General features: G+C 55.5%; 1 protein-coding gene across 3 annotated transcripts in view; it reads left to right on the top strand.

The window, feature by feature from the left end:
* The window catches only part of SASH1 (SAM and SH3 domain containing 1), a 730,341-nt gene that overhangs the window by 514,840 nt on the left and 202,822 nt on the right, over nucleotides 1-12,679 (top strand). The window lies entirely within an intron of this gene.

Consider the following 12,679-nt stretch of genomic DNA (forward strand, 5'->3'; position numbering starts at 1 on the left):
GCTCCAGGAAGAGCCGCTGAGTGGCCCAGTTGGCAGGGAGCAGTTTTAGCCCAAATGCCAAAATACTCTTCCATCTTGACTGGCTGCCTGCAGTTCTTGAAAGAGGAAAGGCTTTTCAGATGCCAAAATTGCCTGCGTAGCGTGTCATGAGACCGTGCCCTCTAGTCCCAGCAAGACAGAGCCCTTTTTCTTTTCCAGAAAGAGGCACATTTGGGTTTTTGTGCTGGAGGATGCGGAAAGCTGTACTGATCTACTTGGGCAGGAGGGGCATGGTCGGCCGCCCTGAGAGCGGCAGAGGTTCCGTCCGGAGCGGATGGGCTGCCCTGGGGAAGGTGGGTGTGTGTGTCTTAAGTGAACTCACCCAGTTAATCCGCCTTATCAATTCTCAACTCAGAGGTCTGGGAAGAAAAGAAAAAACAAGTGTGGCAGAGTCTCCCAGGACGAAATTAGAAATACACATTTAACTGCGATTTCCTTAAGCAAAAGCCACCCCTGCAATGCCCCTGCCTCTATTTCAGCAACAAAATAAGGAGGCCTTCCCATGGGCCAATCCCCTTCCCCACCTCGCCCCCTCCTCTACCTCCAGCCCCTCTGTGATGGGCACCAGTTCGCAGCCTCCCTGCCCTCGAGCGGCTCCAGGGTGCTGCAGAACAGGCCTCCCCAGACACAAGGAGGGCTCCCACTCACCCCTGAATGCAGACGTATCCAGAGCACAGAGGGGCCTGTTACATGTTTCTGGAAAAGGAAAGAAAGACGTTCTATTGTTATTTGATGGCGTTGGAGAATAAACCTGGTGGACTGTGTGCTTTTGAAAGTGTTTGATGACCTTGGAAGCTTCTGGCACTGTAGGCTCCTTTCTTTATGGGACCCTATACACCTTCCAGGGCACTCTCCCCAGAGGGTCCCCAAGGCTGGAGTCCTAGAAAATTCTCTGCAGGTGCTTTCCCACCTCTGCTTTATCCTGCCTGGAATGTCTTCTTCCCCTTCTTGATCAGCTCCAGTGTCGACCCAGCTAGAAACCCTCTCGATTCCTCCCAATACTCCCTCTGCAGCCTTGGCCACAGACACTCCAAGAAAACTCTGCCCCCGCCTTCGGGTGGTACCTCCACTGAATGTCTACAGTTGCAAAGGAGGAGAAGTTAGGAATTCCCCTCTCCACCTCCTCATTTCCATCACACCTTATAAGTACCTCCATGTGTTGGCATTTATCACATTATATTGCAATCTTTTATTTATATGTTGTTCCCTTCACTATACTGAGAACACAGGGATTCAAGAATTTCTCCCCAGAACTTACTACAATGTCTAGAACATAGTAAACATTTAATAGAAGGATGGATGGGAGGTTGGTGGGGGACTGGATGGCTACATAGCCAGATGGATGGATGGATGGCATGCTGGGGAAAATATTGATTTATTTAGAGGTTGAAAGGCTATATAGCAATGTCTATGGAATTCTGAATGAGACTTTTGGGCCCTTGCAAGAATATAAAATGGATAGAATTTGTCCTTTATTCTTTTGCCTCCACTATTCTATTCCTCCTCTAGTGGGAGGGTCTATGAGTAGTGGAGAGAGCATAAAGCATAGTGGAAGCACGCAGCAGGGACTCCACTTTCTAGCTGTGCTGGCTTAAGTTTTTTTTTGGTTGTTTTTTTTAAGTAAACTTTTCACCTCTCTTTACACTTTCATTCATCTGAAGATCGTGTAATACCTGCCTTCAAGGAGTGTGAGGATTACATGAAAACCCATCTAAGAGCCTCAGCCTCATGTGTCACCACTGGGGGTAGAAGACAAGTGTTGATACAATGTGGATCTGGCCTGAAATGGGAGGCGTGGCACTGAGCAAAGCAGCTGTGGCTGGGGCACTCTCCCTTGGCCATCGGCATGTCAGTAGCATCAGCTGCTTCCCGTATCACTTGGGTGATTAAAAATGAAATAAAAAGGCTTGGGAAAATGAGAGAAAAGAGGAAGAGGGTTCAGGGGGTTTGTGAATAAGTATGAGAAAGAGATTGCGCAAAGTAGAGTCAAGTAGATGGGGAAGAGGGAACAGTAAACCAGAGAGAAAAGGGAGGGGATGATAAGGAAGGTCTTCTAGGGCAAGGGGCAGCAAAGGGGAGGGAGGGGACGAGACAGCACCTCGTAGGGAAATTGCCCTTCAAGGAGTACAGAAGGAGCCTCTCCACCACGAGAATTCATGCCAAGCACTTCCATAAAGGACAGGAAGTCATGAAGGAGTTAGGGTGCCTGGCGGCTTTGCCACGTGTGGGCTCTGCTCAAGCTCTAAGCACGGGCTCACTCTTCAGTCCTCACGGCAGAGGTCAAAGGCCAGGCAAGACAGGGAGGGAGCGAGCACACACCATCACCTACTGTGGACCGGGCAGCCTGATCACGGGGCAGGTCGTGGCCGGCACCCTGGGCCCCGCACCTGCTGGGGCTGAGTCAGGTGCTCCGGCCACCTGCATGTGGAGTCCAGGCAACTCGAAGGGCAGTAGCTCTGTGGGTGGACGGACATCTGGCCCTTTGTGTCCAGACCAGCCAGCTGCTCATGCGGCCCAGGAGAGTTGGGCTCAGGTCACTGTCCAGGACTGCTGGGGACAGGCCAGGTCGGGTCCGACACGGGCAGTCGTACACATGGCGCTGCGCGACCTCCTCGGTGCTCCAGGTACTGTCCAGAGAATCCTAAGAAAACCCCTTGGGGAAGCTCGTAGCTCTGCAAATGGGAGACAGAGCCAATTACACTTTTTAAAGCAACAAGATGCACAGTTTCGTTCCATTTTATCGTATTCAGAAATGGGGTCTGTTCAATAGTTAACATATTAACAAATTTAGGAACCTCTAGCTGGTAGGAATAGTGCATGCCCCTTTGCCTTGTCTCCCAGTCACTAGAAGCATTTCCACACTGGGTGACTGTTTGGGGTGACTAATTCCCAGGATTCTTCGTGCCCCTCGGATGCTCAGAGCGTGCCCTGGGGAGGGTAGCTCAGCTTGTTTGAAGGGCCTGCCCCACACCTGGCCCAGGGACCTGCCTAAATCCCTGCCTTCCAACTCAGGAGAGCACGGAAAGTCTCCTTTGGCCCAAGAATCATCGGAACAGAGCAGCAGAGTGTCCACGCTAGCCGCCGACCCGGGCGCTGGCAGTAGCCTGCCAAGGCTTTGCCCCCCTTTTTTCCCATCAGAGCCTGGCTGGGGAATGTCTCACCTAAAACTGGCTCGTGTAAAAATCAATCCCCTTTAGAGCATTTTTACACCTATACAGGTGCCCTGGAAATAAACATTAATTAAATTTTAATTAAATTTAAATTCTGAGTAAAAGGTTTCATATAAACTGACTAAAAAGAGCTTAACTGTGCAAAAGTAGGTCAAATAGAAAAAGGCACTTCCCAGTATACAAAACAATACAATCATTTTTCAAATCCTGCAAATCCAGTAAGTGCCTATTAGAAATATGAAATTAAGTTAGATGTGCCCACAGAGAGACCTCTTTTGTTTCATCTTTAAATTGCCCCCAAATGCAAGACAATGTGGGCAAGCAGCTCTGGAGAGGCTTTCAGTGAACAGGCCAAGGAGCGGACATTCTGCCCCTCCCCACGTCCTGAGGACGCTCCCCCCAGTGCCGAGGCTCAGCGGGCTTGCGGGCGGTTCCAAGGGGGCCTGGACCCGCTGGGCCAGGCGAGCCCTGCACGATCATCTCAGGCTGCGGGGATCCCGTCCTGGACAGGACCCCCATCCGGGCTTGTTTCCCGCCTTGTGCGCAGAACGGGCGTGGAGCGGTGTGTGCTCACGAGGCCAGAGCAGGCTCCAGCCCTACTGGGGCACGGCCCCAGGAGCTCCCGCCCAGCAGGTCCCACTCCCAGTGCTGCCAACTCCCGCGGTGGGCGGCAAAGCGCCCCGAAAGGGCAGTCAGCAGAGGTCGAGGGTCCCTCTGACCACTGACCTCTTGCAGCTGAGTTTTCTGGGGAAGTTTCTGGCTGCAGCACCTGCAGGTTCCATGAGGGGTGAAGGAGGCAAAGCCCCTAGAGCAAGGTCTGCACACAGCAGGTGCTCAATAGCAGAGGCCCTGTTACCATAGCGAGGAGATGAAGACATCAGAGAAGAAGGTCTTGGGGTGCAGGGAAGATTGGGAAGGCCACTTCCTGCGCACGTCCTGCCAAGGGCCCGTTTCTGGGGGGCTCTGAGGTCAATGTCCACCTGGAGGTTGTTAGAAATGTAGGGATGAGACTTAAGGGCAGCGCGTCCAGGCTGCACGCCTTCCCCCAGCCCCAGAAAATGAAAACGAGGAGGAAAAAGTAAACCCGCAGTGCAACAGTGATGGGGCAGTGCAGGCAGGGTCGCGGAGATGAGCCGTCAGCCCCGCCGGGGAGCGCGCAGGTGGTGTCCTGCCCGGGACGGGGTGCAGCCTGAGGGGCTCGGGAAAGGGCCAGGCTCCAGGCAGGACTGGGCGGGAGTGGCAGGGTGCCCAGCCCGCCCCTCTCCGTCGTAGCAGAGGCTGAAGGAGCCTACCAGAAACGCCAGGAGGCATGAGGGCCTGGAGCAGCTGGCCTGACCGCGTCCAGCACGCCCGTGGCCAGAGCCAGGCAGAGGGGACGCCCTGCAGGTCCTGGAGCAGGGGTCCCAGCGGTGGGCAGTGAGGCCCGTGGACACGGCCTCTGTCCAGTGGCCCTGAAGCCACTCCCAGGGGACAGAGATGGAGCAGTCCCTACATGGGAGCAGGGCAAGGGACATCGTGCAGGAGAGAAGAGCGCGTCCAAGGGGGCACCCCAGGAGCCAGGGCAACAAAGCAGACCTGCAGACACAGCCTGCAGGAGGCCGAGGACCCCCTCAGAACAAGGTGGAAACGGGAGAGCCTTGAAACAGAGGATCTCAGAAAAGGTCAAGTATCCACACAATAAGGGTTCTAGAAGGAGAAAGCAGAAAACACACACGAGAGGAAATCAATGAAATAATGAACAAAAGCTTCCCAGAAATGAAGCAGGGGCTTCCTGGTGAGAGCACCCCACCCTGCATGGGCAGGAGAGAAGCTAGAACGTTCCAGGCACGTCCTACAGGGCAGCGCGGGCCAACAGGGCGCCCACCCGCTGTGGAGGAGAGGGCAGAGCACAGGGGCTGCCGCCCCTCCCAGAGCTCAGCCCCAGGGACGGCAGCCGCGGGGGCACACTCCTGTACCCGGAGCCCGAAGGCCACACGGGAGGGTGCCTCCCAAACCAGACAGCGCCAAATGACCCGATGCACCGGGCCCTGACGTGAGCAGGGGAAAGCCAGCCAAGTGAAAAGGACAGCACCAAGGACGGAAAGATCTACAGCAACCACTGCACGTAGTGCTCAAAAGCGGCTCCAAGGGGAAGGGTCAGCTCCAGAGACCCCAGAGCTGCACGGCCATGTCTGGGCAGGGGAGGGGCGGGCCACAGAGTCACAGGTCACAGGGCCACCCCAGCTGCTCCCCAGCTCCTGGGGACCATCTGTATCCCCCTCCCAGCCCTATGGACAGCCCTGAATCCCCTTCTGGCCTTGGAGACCATCCCGACCCCACCCCAGCTCTTGGGAACTGCCCCATGACCCTCTCCAGCCCGGGGGATGGCTTGAGACCCCCTCCCAGCCCTGGGGACTGCCCGAGACCCCCTCCAGCCCTGGGGACTGCCCGAGACCCCCTGCCCCTCCAGGTGCTGCCATCAGGTCCTGGCTCTGGCTCGATTTTGTGCCCCCAGGACACGAACCAGCACAGTTGCTACACAGGGAGGTTGGTGAGGGGAAGGCAGCAAAGGGAGGTTAAATTTCCCACTTTTATTCTAAGAAGTTAATACAGGAAAAGAAATCAAGGCTTGACAGGATATGCACATTAGAAATCAGAAATGAGGAAGAAAGTGCCAGGAGATACTAAGAGTCTGGATGGTTGTGCCAGGCAGAGGGTGCCAGGGAGGGGTGGAGCCCGCGCGCTCTGCGACACTGCGTCGCCCTGCAAGCCCTGCCTGTCCTCAGGGTCTCGCCTGCAGCTCAAGCCTGGCCCCCCTCCCCAAGATCACGGCCCCTCTGGGTGGAAGCTCCTCTGGCCCACCCACAACTTATGGCCCAGGAGGCAGGGAAGTTCCCGTATTCCAGAGATTCCCGGGGACCCTCCCCCATCGCCTGGGGCCCACTGTGGGGAGGACAGGTGAACTGAGCCATACGCCTTCCGCCAGAGGCTGACTGGACAGCAGAGAGGAGGGGGCCACGAGGAAGAAAGAGACCACTGCGGCACGTCCCTTCTCCTGCCACCACCCAGGGCAGCTGCAGCTGCAGCCCCCCGACAGCTGCAGAGACCCTCAGCTCCAGCCCCTCCCTGCTTCCACGGCACATGCAGGGTGGAATGTGGGCAGGACACTGTCGGGAGGAGAGGTGGGTGTGTGCTAGTATGGGTGTGTGCAAGTGTGCCAACGAGGGCGAGTGGGTGTGCAGGTGTGTGAATGAGGGTGGGGTTTGTGTAAGAAAGTGTGTGAACGAGGGTGAGGGAGTGTGTGCAAGTATGTGAATAAGGGCTAGTGGTGCAAATGAGGGTGGGTGAAAGTGCAAACAAGGGCAAGTGGGTTGTGAAAGAGGGTGAGTGGAGGTGTGCAAGTGTGTGAGTGAAGGTGTGTGCGAAGGTGCGAAGGAGGGTGTCTGTGTGCAAGTATGCAAACGGGTGTGAATGTCTATGAATGTGTGTTGTGTGTGAGTGTAAATGCATGTGAGAGATGTGAGTATGTGGGGGAGTGTATGAACGGGGGTGTGGGTTTTAGTGTGCTCAGGTGTGTCTGAATGTGAGTGTGTCCACGTGTCAGCATGCTTGTATGTGTGTGAGCTTTGAGTGTATTATGAATCTGAGTGCACAAGTGTGAGTGTGTGTATGACAATGTGTGTGAGCACATGTCTGGCGTGTACGTGTCCGTGTGCACGAGCTGGTGTGACCGTGTCTGGCTGTGAGTGTGAACCGGCCATGGGCAGGATGTCTGGAGAGGGGCTGCCGCCGCGTGGCGCCAGGCGCCTGGGGTCTCCAAGGCTCCGCCTCTCCAGTGGAGCGTGAACCGAGCCCGCGGGCACGCATGCGCATGATGTTGAGGCCCCAGGGTGGGCGCGGCACGGGGTCTTCCAGGCCTCGGGGGCGTGGCGTTTGCAGGTTTCCAGGCGTGAGGCAGGGTCTCCCTCCTGCAGATTCCAGGCGTGCAGGGTGGGAGGACGGCGCCGCAGAGGGGCCCGCGCTCGGGTCGGTGCTTCCTGATTTCTGAGGGGTCCGGGTGCCTGGAGAGGCGGGGGACCCGTGGCAAGCTCAGCCCTGTACTTGTACTCGGGGATCCCGCCGAGGGTTTTGGGGTGCCCGTGCCTTGGGTGCAGCTCGCAAGCCGAGCTCACGCGTGCCATGCTGGGGCATGCAGCGTGTGCACAGCACGTGCATGTGCAGGTGCGTGTGCGTGTGCACAGCTCGGCCAGTGCGCTTCCTTCCCCGTGAGCCCGGGGCCCCCACGCTCGCCCCGAGCCGCCGGGCCTCCCTCCGCCCAGTTCCTGCGCTGGCCCCGGGCGGCTGACCTGAGCCTCTGGGCTCAGGAGGGCTGGAGCTTCGAGAGAAGCAAAGTGGGTCCCTTGACTGGGGACTTCATGACCGGCAGATCGTGCCCCAGAGGTCCTGCGGGCGCTGTGCCCTAGAGTCACACAAGCTGATGCCTGACCGCGGCCCTGCGCTGGCCCTGCCCGAGGCCCTTCCAGATGGGCAGCCCGGCCCGCAGCCAGCCCCAGCGCCCGGTCCAGGACCGGCCCAGGATGGGCCTGCCAGGCTTGCGGCTGAGGCCCTGCTTGGGGCCAGCAGCACCAGGACATAGAGCGTGACGGGGGCCCAGGCCCACTCAGGACCCCAGCCCAGAGAGCGCGGGGGGGGGGATCGGAACGGGGGTGACCAGACGGGCCAGGAAGGGGGGGTGGGATTGAACCTGGCCAGGACCCCCAGCCCAGAGAGCCTGCCCGGCTCGGGCCTGCCCGTGTCCCCAGCTCCGAGGCCCCGCCCGACTCCTCAGCACCCTCCCTGCAGCGCCCACCACACCCCAAGGCGGAAAGACACAGAAACAGAGACAGACACAGAGATGTAGAGAAAGAGACATAGAGACAGAGAGAAACAAAGGCATAGAGACACAGAGACAGATGCAGAGACAGACAGACACAGAGACACAGATATGTAGAGAGAGACACAGAGACATAGAGACATAGAGACAGAGACAGACACAGATGTAGAGACAAAGAGATGTAGAGACAGACACAGAGATGTATGGACAGAGACACAGCCATCCAGACACAGAAATACAGAGACATAGAACAGAGAAGGAGACAGATGTAGAGATGCAGAGACATAGAGACAGAGACAGAGACAAACAGATGTAGAGACAGACAGAGGCGTAGAGATACAGACACAGAGACAGACAGAGAGTCACAGAGACAGACACAGGGATGTAAAGACACTCAGAGAGAGAGATACAGAGACACAGAGGCACCCAGATACAGAGAGACGCACACCCACATTCAGACACAAACACACTGATAATAAATAAACTCTCGAAGCCTCAACATGGAGGCACCAATGCTAAGCAAAACCGAAAACCTAAACTAGTTTCTGTTTCCTATGTGTGCACAGCTTACACAGAAATATTTAAATTCAGCTGATCAGTTATGGCCAGCTTCTTCCTTGTTCCTAAGCAACCACCTGCTTCCCACTTTCAAGAACCCCCTATGTAATAGGGGAACTTCACACTGGCCAGTCAGAACCTTCCTCACGTGCCTCAATGACCTTCCCCTTTCCACCCCCTGGGGAATGCCTGACTACTTTCCAAATGGGATGCTACCCAATTAGGAACCACTCAAGAAAGCTGTGAGACCCTAGATTGCAGGAAGTTTTACTTTTATCAGCACACACAGAGACAGAGACAAACAGGCCATCCTACCTCAAGCCGCCCTAAGTTCAGAAAAAAGTCCTGGTCACAATTAGTTGAGATTTCCAGCCTGTCCACTGTGAGCACCAGGGTCTCTGCTCCCCCGTGTGGACACAACCGTACCCAGACCATGTATGTCAAGGCCTGGTCACCAAGTGAAGGCAGCCAGAGAGACCCCCATCCCCTGAGGGTCCCTGGGAAGGAGCTGGGCCACGCACCATGAAACCAGGGCGCACAACCAGGTGTGCAACCAGGGGCTGTGCTACCAGGGGTTGTGCAACCAGGGCGTGCAATTAAGGTGTGCAATCAGGGCATGCAACCAGGGGGCGTACAACCAGGGCGTGCAATTAAGGTGTGCAATCAGGGCATGCAACCAGGGGTTTGCAACCAGGGGGCATGCAACCAGGGTCTGCAACCAGGGCATGAAACGAGGGCGTGAAACCGCGGGGCATGCCGGTGCTCTCCCTTCCTTGCTGTGCAGAGACCAGGTCAGGGCGGTCCAGAGCTGGTGCCGGGTCGGCCCCAGCTCAGACCCTCGACACACTCTGTGGTCCGAGCAGACTTGTGCTTTGAGTCAGCCCCAGCCCACACACTTCCCTCTCACAAACCTAGGGCCCCTCGCCCACGTTTGCTGCCGTGTTCCCTTCCTGTGGACTTCGGGGTAAAAGGCAGTGATGCGCCGTGCTCCTGGTGGGTTTGTCTGGAGGGCACTCACCACAGAATAAGCCTAAAGAGAAGGCTTTTAGGCAAAGGCTCCCCTTCCAGTCCAGCCTCAGAGGCCTGGACAGCTGCAGTGTAAGCCTGCTGGACTTGGAGGACGTCTGAGCAACCTGAACACCCGTGAGGGAGCTTCGTGTGTTGGGAGGCTGCTTCCTTTCAGGGTGAACAGAAGGGGTTCGGTTTTTAGCCTTCCAGCTGCACTGGTGATGCTTCCTCTGCGTTTCAAGGGAACGTTCAGTATTGACCTGTGACTACAGCTTGCATCCTTTGTTCCCAGGAGCACAGTGTGAATTTTCCTTCTTTCTCCCAGTGTAGAACTGGGGATTAAGGAAAAAGCTACTGTGCTGATGCACCACAATCTGGGACAGCGATGCCAATGCAGATTGTCCACGCCCTGTCCTATTCTGTACCTCAGTCTCCCCCAGTTCCATGCATTTCCCAGCATTCCACACCCGTCGTTGCTGAGAGAGGCAGAAAAAACCGCCGCTGCTGATAGGCCAGGTGCTCAGCCCGACAAGTCGCGGGAGGGGAGGGGGCATCACAGGAACTGGGCAGGGGGCCTCGCGGAAGGTCTCGGAATGTTCTGGAGTGGGTCATCTGAGCCGGGCAGCCAGGTCCAGAGCCAGCTGGTCCCAGATGTACAACTAAGACAGTGTCGCATACGGGGCACCTGCACTGTTAGCGGTGGCCCCTAAAAGTGGACAAACCTGGATTTCTGCAACTTAAGTGCCATAAAGGGATATCATGGCTTGGATCGTTTCCCTCACTTTTCTGGAATAAAGTTCAAGAACGCTTAAGCCCTTTTGAACAAAATGCAGATTACATCAGAAAAGGAAAACAAATGTTTAACTTTTTAAAGAAATCCCAAGGCTCTGGATTTGGCCGAGAGCCAACAAATGTCTCCTGTGGCGTGTTTTGTTTTGAATTCTCACTTGAATTATGACCTAACTGGGCAAATATTGTCCAGGCCATGGGAATCCCCAACAAGTGCAAAGTATGTATGGAAAGCTTGATTTTCTCTCTGAACCAGGAATCACTGGTAAAGCTGTACAAGGGAATCTCCACTAAGGCATGCCTCTGGCCTTTGGGCTGATGTTAGCGAATTTGAGAAGTCAGCAAAGTGCCATTTCTGCCTGTGTTTCATCTTCTCTCTTTTTTCACTCTTTCCTTTTTGAATGCATCATCTCTCCACACTTCTTTTTAATCCGCCCCCCTTCTCAATGCAGGGCATGATACTACATTTTAATTTCTGCTTTGGCTGCACCTCACTGCTACTCTGCACTGCCTTTCCCAGGGTATTCATACGTCAACTTTCCCCCATTTCTAGAAAAAAAAGAGTTGTGGTTAAAGACAATAACCCACAGCCTGCAGTTGAGAGAGAGGTACTGAGGGAAAAACTCAGTTTAGCATCCCAAAAGGCCCAGGCCCCGGGGGCCCCAGACCCGCATCACAGATCCCAGGTGGGGTCCAGAGGCCGCTCAGCCCATGTGTGTGTTACCCCACAACTGACCTGCTGGAGTGGGTGCTTGTGTTTTCGGCGGCCCCTTTGCACTGAGCTTTGAACTCGACGGTGACCCTGGCCTGGGCTTCACAGGCCCACATCCCTCAGCCTTGGGCTCAGTCAGGGAAGGGCAAGTCCGGCAGATGGGAGTTGACCTCAGGAACCTGGCTGGGGCCCTGGAAAGCCACTGGAAAATAGGGGCCTTCTTGGATAATTTCTGGGGTGGTTGAAGCCTGGAGCTCTGGAATCCGCCTTCCACTGAGCCTACAATAAACCAGCCGGGAGGAAAGCAGAGCTTCACAAAGAGTGAGATGCCGATGCCCCTGAGCACACGGTCCAGCCCAGTATTTCAGTGATAGGAGCCCACCCAGTTTCCTTGGCTAGGTCTACTGCAACCCAGAGACCCCACATCACCAGCCTGCCTGGCTGGGAGCCTCTTCCTGCAGCACACGTTCACCCTTCTCCTTAGGCCACCCCACCCTCTCCCTCCCCAACAGCTCCAGAGCCTTCAGCACCCAAGACGCCCAAGGGGACAGGAGGTTCAGGGCACTGGAAGGCCTTTCAGTATGAGTCTGGGGAGGCACGGGGTTGGGCGGGGCAGGGGGCTTGGCTTGGAGAAACCTAAGGAGCAGCCACCTGGGCTCAGGATGGGGGACAGAGGGCTCTGGAGGGAGCAAACAAGCACATACTGCCCGGCCACTGCCTGTGATGATGCCGGCAATGATGTGGAAACGGGCGTGCTGTCCACGTTGACACCGATTAGAGACTGTGGCAGTTTGATATGGTTATGAATTCCAAAAATAGGTATTGGATTATGTTTGTAATCTGGTCTGTACCTGAGCATGATTAAATTATGATTTGGGCTTTGATTGGGCCACGTCAGTAGGGCTTTGAGTCTCCACCCCTTGATGGGTGGGGACTCACAGATAAAAGACACAGCAAAGGACAGAGTTCGGGGTTCTTAATGTTGGAATTTTGATGTTGGAGTCTGATACCAAAGCCTTAAGTTGGAGGCCCAGGATGTAAGCTCACAGAGGAAAGAGAAGCAAGACCCTGGAAGAGAGGAACCCTGAACCCAAAGAGAAGCAAGACCCTGGAAGGGAGGAACCCGAGAAGACTGAACCCAGGCAGACGTGGGCAGCCATCTTGTTCCAACACGTGAAAATAGACTTTGGTGAGGGAAGTAACTTATGCTTTATGGCCTGGTATCTGTAAGTTTCTACCCCAAATAAATACCCTTTATAAAAAGAGGTATTTTTGCATCAGCACCCCTTTGCCTGACTAATATAGAGACCCTAGAAGACTCAGCACCAGGGGGAAACCTGAAAACAGGGTTTGACTGTGGAAAGACCCAGCAATCAGTCTCTTACTTGGAGCACTGCCCATGTGCGCCTAACCCATTAGTCCTTTTAATTTCTTAGGCTTCGTTTGGTGGCATCTGTAAGCTCTGGCTCGTGGTACATACAACGTGGTCACTGCCATGACTAGAAGTCTGTCCTCGAGGAGACCGGGGACACAGACTGGTGACTGACACTG

The sequence above is a fragment of the Dasypus novemcinctus genome, chromosome 11 (genome assembly GCF_030445035.2).
Source record: "Dasypus novemcinctus isolate mDasNov1 chromosome 11, mDasNov1.1.hap2, whole genome shotgun sequence".
Classification (NCBI taxonomy): domain Eukaryota; kingdom Metazoa; phylum Chordata; class Mammalia; order Cingulata; family Dasypodidae; genus Dasypus; species Dasypus novemcinctus.